Source organism: Pinus tabuliformis, chromosome 3_2 (genome assembly GCF_031772625.1).
Source record: "Pinus tabuliformis cultivar Carrire ecotype Pingquan chromosome 3_2, CPIR1, whole genome shotgun sequence".
NCBI classification, from domain to species: domain Eukaryota; kingdom Viridiplantae; phylum Streptophyta; class Pinopsida; order Pinales; family Pinaceae; genus Pinus; species Pinus tabuliformis.
Genome location: NC_142302.1, coordinates 337,056,318 through 337,067,307, shown reverse-complemented (window position 1 = coordinate 337,067,307; position 10,990 = coordinate 337,056,318).

The window sequence follows — 10,990 nt, the reverse complement described above, 5'->3', positions numbered from 1 at the left end:
AACGCCGATAAGCTTAAAATCCATTCAATGGAAGCATAGAGAGGAGGAGGTTAGAGACAGAGGTGAGACAGAGAGTCAGAGAAAAGGCACAGCTATGAATAGTTGATCAGAGGCACTAAGAGGGAGAGTTTGTGCACTCTTTAGACTTGAGGTTTTCGAGTGAAATACCTGTGTAGTATCACTATTTGTTGTGTTATGGCTTTGATTGAGCTCACACCTGTAAACTTTGTCCTTGAAGACATAATATATAGGTCGACACTGAAAGCTGGACAAGGAGACGTAGCCAGGAAGTCTAGTGAACTCCTTGATTATTTGTTGTGTTGATGTGTGTGTCTATTATGTTTTTTGACTGTTAATTGTCTATATTATTTGCAATCTTTTCAATCCGTTGCACTATGTAATATAGGAATTTTCTTGCACATGAATCTGTAATACATTTTGTTCTTGATTTAGTATTCGTTTCGGATCAGAAAGCCTCCTATGATTATGCCTAGTTCACTGTAGACAGAATGCATGAACAATTCACTAGACTACCCACTGAAAGAGTTTTCAAATACTCTTCAGTGTTGTTTCATATGTTCTTGTATTACCAGGTAGATAAGTTCCCTTTGAGGATCCATAAATTGGACACCAAGGGAAAGGAGAGATTAGTCATCTACTAGACACCCTTGGTCCACAAGTTTTCCACATCATTCACCTACAAAGACTTCATATACTCTTTTGTATACCCAATCATGAACATGCTGACTTCTAAGACTCTGCCTAAAGTCGGCCGAGAGATCAAGAGAGTACTGCAATTGGCCAAGAACATCAAGGTGGGAGATTGCTACTTGTACCAAAACCACACTGAGATCAGAATTTATGACTATGAGCTAGCCCCCTATAAGTTGCCCAAATACCTCCCTATGAGAATATTTTCTCTTGAGTACTTTAGGCAAATCATCAGCATTGATGAAATCCATTTCCTAGCTTATAGGAAGAAAACCCAGTTCAAAGTGAAGAACCAAATGGGCCCATTTATTTGCAACAATAGAGAGGTTGGACCAGAGGTCGATAGGTTACTTCAAATAATGAAATTTAGAAATAGTTTCATCTAGAACTATGACCCTCATGGGGTCATAAACAAACTTAGACTCAAGGTCGAGTTGGGAGCATACATCCACCACCCAAGCCTTGACATTGAATAGTTTGCTAACCAGGATGAGTGGCTGAAGAATACTTTGATTGACATGGAGGGCACTGTTGTGGATGTAGAGAACACACTTATTGATTTAGAAAGACAATTTGATCACAACTCTTTCCTACAGGTTCCAGAACAAGGAGGGCCAATGGACATTCCTCCTGTCATACAGACTCCACTAAATGAGGATAAGAATCCTAAGAGGAGCAGGGATGAGGCATCTAGCTCTGCCATGGAGACTACTGATGAGCTGGTGGAGCCAAGCAAGAGGCCCAAGTTGACTCTTGTCTTTGAACAAGAGGATAACATTGCATCAGAAGAAATAATTGGCAGTGAGGCAATGGGACAGAAAGGTAAAGAAGCGGTTGCATCATAGGAAACACAACATCCATCAACCTCCAACACACAGATGGTAGAGAGAAAAAAGAGTATGGACGTTTCCTCCTATGTCAGGCCAGTTGACAAGGAAAAGGACATCAAATATAGATTCAAAGATATAAATATGAGGAATGAGAAATGGAAGGCAGAGACATATGCGCAATACCTCAAGCTCACACTGCCAAAACAGACTAGACTGATGTCAACCTTTGACATCAAAGAAAGCAAAATGCAGGTCTTAATTTTGCAACCCACTGTACAACAACTGAATACCTCAACAGACTACAAGAAGACTAACTTTGAGGTCTTGGCTAGGGATGTTCATCCCATTGATCAATAGATGTTAACGGGAAAAGTGTCTATTCAGAACAACCCTATCCCACTAAGGTGTGACAGTGACCTTAGAAACAAATAGAGAAAACTACTTTTGTATTCTTCTTTATGAACTATAAACAAAGAGGAATAGGATGAACCAACCTGTGTCTTGCGCTAGTCCTTTGATCCAATCTCTCTCTTCTTTGACAGCTTCCAGCTACCTGCTCCCTTACTTGCCCAGCTTCACCAAGTTCCTGTAAGATCACAGAAGAAGAAAACTACACAAAGACATAGATTTATATTCATAAATAGCTTAGGATCAGATTTAAGCTAAACATACAAATGTAACAAACATCAATGATACACAAGCATGTAGGAGAAACTCAAATAGTTTTATTGATATAACAAGAAGATCCAGGAGGAGTTACAACCAATGATTCCTGATCCAGCATCAACCTCCCAGCAAAGAAGCCCCCCTTCACCTCCAACAAAGCATAAATCACCCAATACTCTGATATCTATCTCAAAACCAACAGCAATTCTTTGCAATGTACAAAATTCCAGCCTCCGGATCTCTAGGATGAGGGATCCATATATAGATGTATGCAAAGAGGATGAGTCAGCTTATGATTTGACTAGTGTCTTCTCTCTGTCAGTTCTTGCTTCCACTTGGAGACTGAGAGCCTCTTACTCATCCTTGGTCGAATTCAATGAGGCAAGTGTCATTGGGGAAGATTCTGGAAGCTTCCATTGTCTCTCCACCTCGCGGAATGACACTGCCATTTGTCATTTCCCGCTCAACGCACCCTGGTAGTGCATTTAGGTGCGTTGCAACGCACCTAGCTAGTGTATTTGGGTGCTATGCAATGCAGCTAGCCAGTGGAGCAGCTGAAATGATCCTGATTTGATTGATTCTGAGCAGTTTCTGGTGGAGAACTTCTGGGAGAAGTTGTAATTTGTTGACCTTGTTCCTTTAGGGGTCGGAACACACTTTTAGGGACTTAGGATCCCTTGGTTTATGGACATTTCATGCTTAGAGCTGTAAGGCACAAAAATTTCTATAACAATAGAGTTTCACAAACAGGCTGGAGAAATGATCTACTCCACCCTCACAACAAAGGCCATGGTTGCTTACAAGTTGCAGGATTCATTGGACAATGTAACAATTCAATGAAAATTGGAGAAGGCCTCTTCACAAGCTAAAGGCACTAGGATAAAGTCCTTGGAGGACTTGGTTATTGAACTAGGCCATGACCCAAGTGATGTTAAGGCCACAGAAAAAATAATAAAAAAGAAGAATGAGGACATAGCAGCCCTCAAGAAACAACTCAAGTTGCCTCATTTGCATCACCCACAAACAAAGGAAGTCCTGGAAAGCCAAACCAATCATGAGGAAATGATGGACTTGGTGCTACAACTGAATGACCAGTTAAAGGAGATGGACAAGGAGTTGGATAACTTGATCTAGCTTAAACAAGCTAGTATTGATAAAGCCCCTGCAACTATCATTCCAATAGTGACCACAACTGTACCTTCTACTTTGGCAGCAGCATTAGCTCCCACTGCTCCAATGGCCACTCCACTTCCAACATCTGCACATACTACATCGGCAACAGGATGAATAGCAACAACCTCCACAAGTGATGAAGCAAACATGCTGGTCAAAGCAATGGAAGAAATGACCATTTAGACTAATGAGATAATCAAACTTAAGGAGAAAGTCACTACTCTTGAGACAGATTGCAAACTTTCCCAGATCATGCATAAAGAAGAGCAACAAAAGGCTGCAAGGATGAATGAAAGGATAAAAATCTTGGAGAAAGAATTGACATTGAGTGAACCTATAGGTAAGGCTAAAGAACAACATAATAGCTCATAATGTAAAAAACCGCCTCACAAGGGGTGAAATAATGATGTATGCATGTCGTAGGGCCCTCCAAAGGCTCAATAACATCCTTTAGTGACATATTGATGAAAAAATTCCTTGGAATATTATGGACAAGGGGTGGCCCCGTGCTCTCCAAGTAGTAGACCAATGGTGCTCTTAATGGGTTTGAGGGCACATCAATTACCCCATGGGTCTCCATATGAATGGAAGATGTATGTAGATCCTTTGTAATGGTCTAGGTGGTGGAATAAATTCCGCCATGAAATCGTACAAGTGTTGGGACACCTGCTAAGAGTGTGGGGCTCCTGTGGGGGCTTGCTGGGCATAGTGTACCAAGCACGTTACCATCGTCCCAAAAGTGGATCACTAGTAGTCTCTGAACATCCACGAAGATCTGTGGAGTGTTGTCTATTGTTGTGGAGGCCCATGGCTCTCTATGCATACCCTACATGTGCCAATGTGGACCTATGGGGGTTAAGATCCAATATAGGGAAGCCAAACCAAAATGGAAACCGCCTGCAATCCTGCATAAGATCCAATGCATCCCCTAGGCTTCTAGTACAATCAATCATTAGAATAATCGGGTAAAGGAGCTTACAAACCATGTATAACAAAGTGGGCACTTCATAATGGAATGCCCTTTTGTAGTGGGCTTTGGCATGTGCTAGTGTCTCCAAACTCCAAAGGGGGTTAGCCAAGTATCTTATTAGGTGGTTTCAACCCTTAGAGGGGGTATTATTTCCAAGGTACACTCTTCTAATGAGGGTGGAAAGTGAAAAATAGGTGAGATGGAATAGGGAATGAGAGGGGCATCCTCGGGCCACATAATAGGGCATAGGGGTAGCTAGAAAAGGGGAAGCCCACACCTAGGTATATAATGCATAGGAGGCAACAGTCATGGTACATGAGGTGCCCTGACCTTGATTTTTCCACCCTTCTTTATATGTCTTTTTCCTTTTATTATTTTTCTTTAATTAACTACTCAGGCCTCAAAGGAAAAGAGCATGATGTGTAAGATATAGTAGTGATTACCCTCTTTTTAGTAGGGCATTCATTGCTCTCCAGGGGTTAGGACAATCATGGGTTCCTCAATGATAGAGGAGGTTCATCAAGGGCCTATGAAATCAAGGTGATGGCCAATGATTGGGGTGGATCTCATGTAATGGCTTTTGCCCATGTGCTAATTATTTTTGTCCCGACCATCTTTTGCATTTTGTGCCACAATTCCTTGTTAAATGTGGCAAATTATGCTTTTCATTTTTTCTTTTAATTGCTTCAACCTGTGAGGAATCATTCTAAGCCTAACCCATGGTGGGGGCAAGGCAGTGGGGAGGCTAGCCCTTTGTGGATCCAGGTGGGAGAAAATATGAATGGGGGTATAGTGAATGGAAAGGGTGTAATATGTGCAGGTAATGGAGCAAGACCACGCACCCAAAGTTGGGGTTTTCGAAGTTGTACTACCCTAGAACTGAATGGTCAATAAAGGAGATCCCATGGGACTAAGATCCAAGGGTAACAACCAAAAAGATCAATGGGACATGAGCACAAACTAAGCCCACTCTTTCCAATGGCGCCCCCCCCCCCAAACCACCAATCCATACCCATAAGTATCCATGATAAGTAAACCCAATACTCAATTACTAAATGACAAGACATACCTTTAGATACAGGAGGCCCACCTTCAAACATATGATCAATATAGGTGGGTGAGGGATCAAGATCCAGGTGGCTCCAGAGACACACACAGGATAAAGAGGGCTTATGAAAGCTCAAAAATCAAAGTTTTTAGATTATGCTTGAACCAGGTTCATATTAAAGATCTCGTCATCGTGATCGCGGTGGTGTGAATGGTTCGTCAATCCGAGTCCAGATGAGGAAGATAGAGGTAGTCAAAGTTTTGGTTGACTTTTGCTGACTAGGCAGGTTAATGGAGACATAATTTGGACTTTTTCCGGTAGATGGAATCTAGCCAACTCTGCCCAAATTCTGGGAAAAATTGTCACCTATTTAATTTGACTCCTTCCATCAAATTTTTTAATTTTTGAAAAGGACTTATTACTATTAGAAAGAAAAAAAAATATATAGGAGTGGTGGGCCACCACCCCCACCACCCCTCACCATATATATACGTTATCGATACATATTAAATATATATGTTTAAACATAGAATGAGGCTAGTGGGAGTTGAAACCATGGCTAGATCCACTAGCCCCGCCTACGTGATGGTCCCACTTGATACAATCCACACACCAAAACTTTGCCATTTAATTAACACAACGGTTATAACAATTGTTAAGAAATTTACTGCATAACATAAATAATTACTGAGAGGAATAAATATAAAAATAGCCAGCAACAACCATAAACACATAAACACAAATGTTTATCCGGGAAAACCCCAAATCCGGGGAAAAACCCAACCCAATAAGATCTTATTAGCATTGGCCAAAACCCTGGCCAATTTGACCAAGTGAGCCTTCACCGCTCACCACCAGGTTTTGCATTACAATGAAGTCCTTCCATCCTTTTATAAGCTCCATTACATATAATGCCACGGGCAGAATACTATGGGTGCACAATACCATGTGCCCCAAAACCATCACTATTTAACCTGGTCAACTTTGACTCTATCTTGAGTCAAGTTTACCTAACAATTCCCCCCTTAAACTTGACTTGGGGTTCCTTGACTAACTCCAGCAAAACCTGCTAAGTGAGACAATCCCGCTCACTCTAGCTCTTACCCCCCTCAGAGTTTTTACCCGGGGTATTGTTAATCCGACATCCCCCCTATCACCTAGGTCTAGCCCAGACTTTACTGGCTTTTATCCGTGGTATTGTTAACTCGACATCCCCCCTATCACCTAGGTCTAAACCAGACTTTACCAGTGATCACCGAGGGGTACACATGCCTTACCAGGTCTTACAGTAGTATTCCCATTTACATGCAATAATTTTGACTTTATTAATTTTTTTTTTTTGTTTATTGCTGCTGCCATTCTGATCCATCCTCTCTCAATTTGATTTGCTCAAAAACTTCTATCAAACCGCTCCAACTAAGAGCCCGATGAGAACCTCGTAGATTCCAGCATCGATGGCCTCACGTAGTAGAAAATGAACAATTTTCGAAGCCGCATGAATCCTGAACAATTTGTCAGCATGTTCCAAACCGGTAAATATCACAAATGCACTGCGATCCCTGGCAGTTACTGTACTATCTTCCGTGCATTCTCCTCGAGGTTCTTCCGCATATGATTGTTCCACCATTATTTTCCAGACCCAGATCTGTAAAAAGGCTGCATTGATCTCATCAGGCAATATAAACCCCTGGCATCAAAGAATCCCTTTGAAGCCAATATCTAGCTCTGATACCAGTTGTTAAGAAATTTACTGCATAACATAAATAATTACTGAGAGGAATAAATATAAAAATAGCCAGCAACAACCATAAACACATAAAAACAAATGTTTATTTGGCAAAACCCCAAATCCGGGGAAAAACCCAACCTAATAAGATCTTATTAGCATTGGCCAAAACCCTGGCCAATCTGACCAAGTGAGCCTTCACCGCTCACCACCACATCTTGCATTACAATGAAGTCCTTCCAGCCTTTTATAAGCTCCATTACATATAATACCATGGGCAGAATACTATGGGTGCACAATACCATGTGCCCCAAAACCATCACTGTTTAACCTGGTCAACTTTGACTCTATCTTGAGTCAAGTTTACCTAACAACAATTAATGAAACCGCATGCCATTGTTACAAAACCACGTGCCTATTTTATAATAAAAATAAAAACAAGAGCCAAGTTTGGCATGGGTGGGATTTGATCCCCCGACCCCTTGTTTATAATATCCTATTTTTACCATTGGGCCAACGAACAAGTCTTAGTAAATTCTGCCTAACGTTTTATATATAAACCCGTCATTTCTTCAGTGAATGGAGGAAGAAGTGAAACATGGATTTCGAGGTAGATGGAGGAACTAGGAGGGAGCATGGAAAATGAGCAAGATATTTCTTTTTATTAATTTTTAATGCGGGTGGAACCATCACTGAGAAAAATTTCTTAGATTTCACAGTGTCCAAATTGGACAAATTTTATGTTGATCCTACACCTCTTTGTGACATGAACCCAATGGTGCAATCAGTTTCTTGATCTAAGCAACATATTTTTAGAGGATCCAGAGGAGGGAATCTTTGAGGAATCTAGGGGGAATATAAAAGATTCCTTGAGCCCCAGATTTCCACTTTCCCAAAATTCAGAAATTTGACATCGATTTTTCACTATTCGATGCCACAAATCTAATGGTGTGTTTAGATTTTCTATTTTCTCATTTCATTTTTTGGCCACTTTTCTATGTGGAGTGCAGGTGTCAGCATTCATGTGTGAGCAGCCATTTCCATGAGATTCGACACTGTGAGATTGATGGCACAAACAACTTCAGTAGTTTGAAATCCTCTTCTTCAGATGGCCCCTGGATGTGAGGTATATGCAGTGTGTTCATGTACTTCTTTTTCTATGCATTGTGCTGCACAGATCCCTATTTGATGTTTGATGTGGGATCTTGTTTTCATACTTGCTTCATGATTCCTGCTTGATGTGACACGGAATCATCTATGTGATGTACTTGTTGTCATGATTCGTCATGTTATGTTTTGAGATCCCTTTGTTGTATGTTGATGGGATACTCATGTTGTCATCATGCATGTTTGCACTAAGATCCCTTTTATGCCATGTTGGCAGGATGCTCATGATCATCATGCATGAGTTTATGTCATACTGATAGGAGTCCTGTTTGATTGAGAGTTCTGGTAGTGGAACATCTCTTGGAGCCACTCCTGCGTGAGGGAATTTTCCTTGTATGATAGCGACGTCACCTCTTATGTACATCATCACTATTGACAACACTTAATGCAGCAGCCTACACCATCTTGACACCGGGGCCCAGAGACGTAGTCCCTCCTAGACGAACTCCGTTATCAACAACTTATGTTTTCATGTGTTGATGAATGTAATGTTCCTCTTCTCTACAATATGTAGATGATTTCATTTATGTTATTTTAAAAATGCAATTTAACACATCATGAAAGTAAAAGGTCTTGGAAGGGTCCTTTGTCACACCCGGACCTGGATCAAGTGGTATCAGAGCAGTCTTTGCATGGATGTGAATTTCAGTGTGAACAATGGAGCGTGCAGTGAAAGAGGATGAAAAAGTGATGTATGAGACTATGCTCAAAATTTCCAAAAGAGTGGAAATAATGTATGAAACTCTATAGAAAGAGACAGAGGAAAAAGAGTGATTGTAACTTTAGATACAAGCCACGAAAGAGGCTCTAGAAGAACTAAAGCACAACAACCAAAACCTTCAAACAAAGAGCGTTGAATTGAAGATGCTTCTACATGAGGAGAAAGAGGAAAAACAAAGTTTGCTACAACAGCTGCAAGCTAAGGACAAGGCTTTGGAAAAGTTGTAGTGTGACCCATGTCAGGTAAAAAGTAATTCTCTAAATTCATGCATGTGTCCTGACGATGATTTCGTTGTTTTTTAAAATCATACCACAGGAATTGGATCCAAACTGTTGGAGAAAATGTGGTATGAAGGAAAAGGCTTGGGCGTTAATGGCCAAGGCATTGTCAGCCCCATCAAAGTAGAAGAGTTACCCCATCAGGCAGGACTTGGGTATGTCAGAAAGGAAGTTGGGGAATGCACTGAGACAGATAGCGAACCACCAACAATAGATGATAAGAAGCCCTCATCAATTCTTTCCAAATCGACAGAGGAGGTAAAAGATGTTGATTTCCTTTTGGTTTCGTCTTCAAATAGTATGATTTCTATTGGAGATTTGGAGATCCCAATTACAGGGACAAACATGAGGCTCCTTACAAGGACGAGGCATGAGGAGGAAGAAAAACTTGGTGTTAATAACCAAGGCATAACTCAACCATTGGAGGTTGTGTAGAGACCTCAATTTGCAGGCTTGAGATACACCAAGAGAGAATGCTCGAACGTGTTAGATTATTCTAAGACATCATTGAAATCGTCGAGGAAAGAGAATGATGGGAACACATCCCCATCATCCCATGGAAGTTTCCATTGTAGGGAAAGAGTTGAGGCAAGCTCTCAATGCCATACTTACACTAGAGATAGCAAGGAAAGGTATAACCAATTTCTATCTTCGAATGTTCATTTCGATTATAATCATGTTGTTAATAATGAATGTAAAACATGGCATCGAAAAACATGTACCTTTTGTGGATTACATAACCATACATTTTCTAAGTGTTGGAAAAGAATGGCAGCACACAAAAAGATGAGGCGTGAAAGACCCTCTCAACAGTAGGTAAAGAAACATGTTAAACATATATGGAGGAAGAAGATCTATTGCAGTCATTGCGACAGAAGTGGCCATCAAAGAGCCACATGTTGGAGGCTCCATCCAGAGCAGTGCCTTAAAGACAAAGCGTCGGTGCATGAACCAAGTGAAGTAGTTGTTCGACAAGCAAAACCACCACAAGGAGGTGACCCATTCACCTTGATAAGTGAAAAATGGTTTCTAGATATGTTAGTGTTTCATGGTCATGCTTTTGTAAATAATTTGTTGCATTTCAAAATGTAAAAGTGATGATGTGTTTTCCATCACTTGTTTAACAACAATGATGTCTGGTCTTATTTTGAGTTGCATGATAAACTGTGAAAGTGATGTCGTGTTTCCATCACTTGTCAAGAAAATAGTGTTTGGCCTTCTGATTGTAAATCATGTGTTGCAGTGATGATGTGTTTTCCATCACTTGTTGAAGAAACAATGATATGTTGGCCTTGTTTTCATAGCAGGGGTATTGTGTCCATCTTGTTGTAAACTTGACCACCGAGTATGTGTTATAAACTCATGGAAAGTGTGGGACACTTGGGTCGTTAGTTGGTTAGTTAAGACAAGTATGTAATTTGCAAAAAAATATACTTTAGATTACAGGTGTCGGCTCATCACTTAAGGCTCCGAAGAACAAAGGTGAAGGAGATGGAAGCGAGACCTTTCAGGACGCTTGTGATGCAGACAAGGTATAGAGAAGTTGCAGATTATTTTTCATGCTTTTGGAGGACCAAAATCTCCTCAGTGGGGAGGATTGATCCAGGTGGCTCTAGAGACACACACAAGACAAAGAGGGCTTATGAAAGCTCAAAAATCAAAGTGTTTGGATTATGCTCGAACTAGGTTCATATTAAATA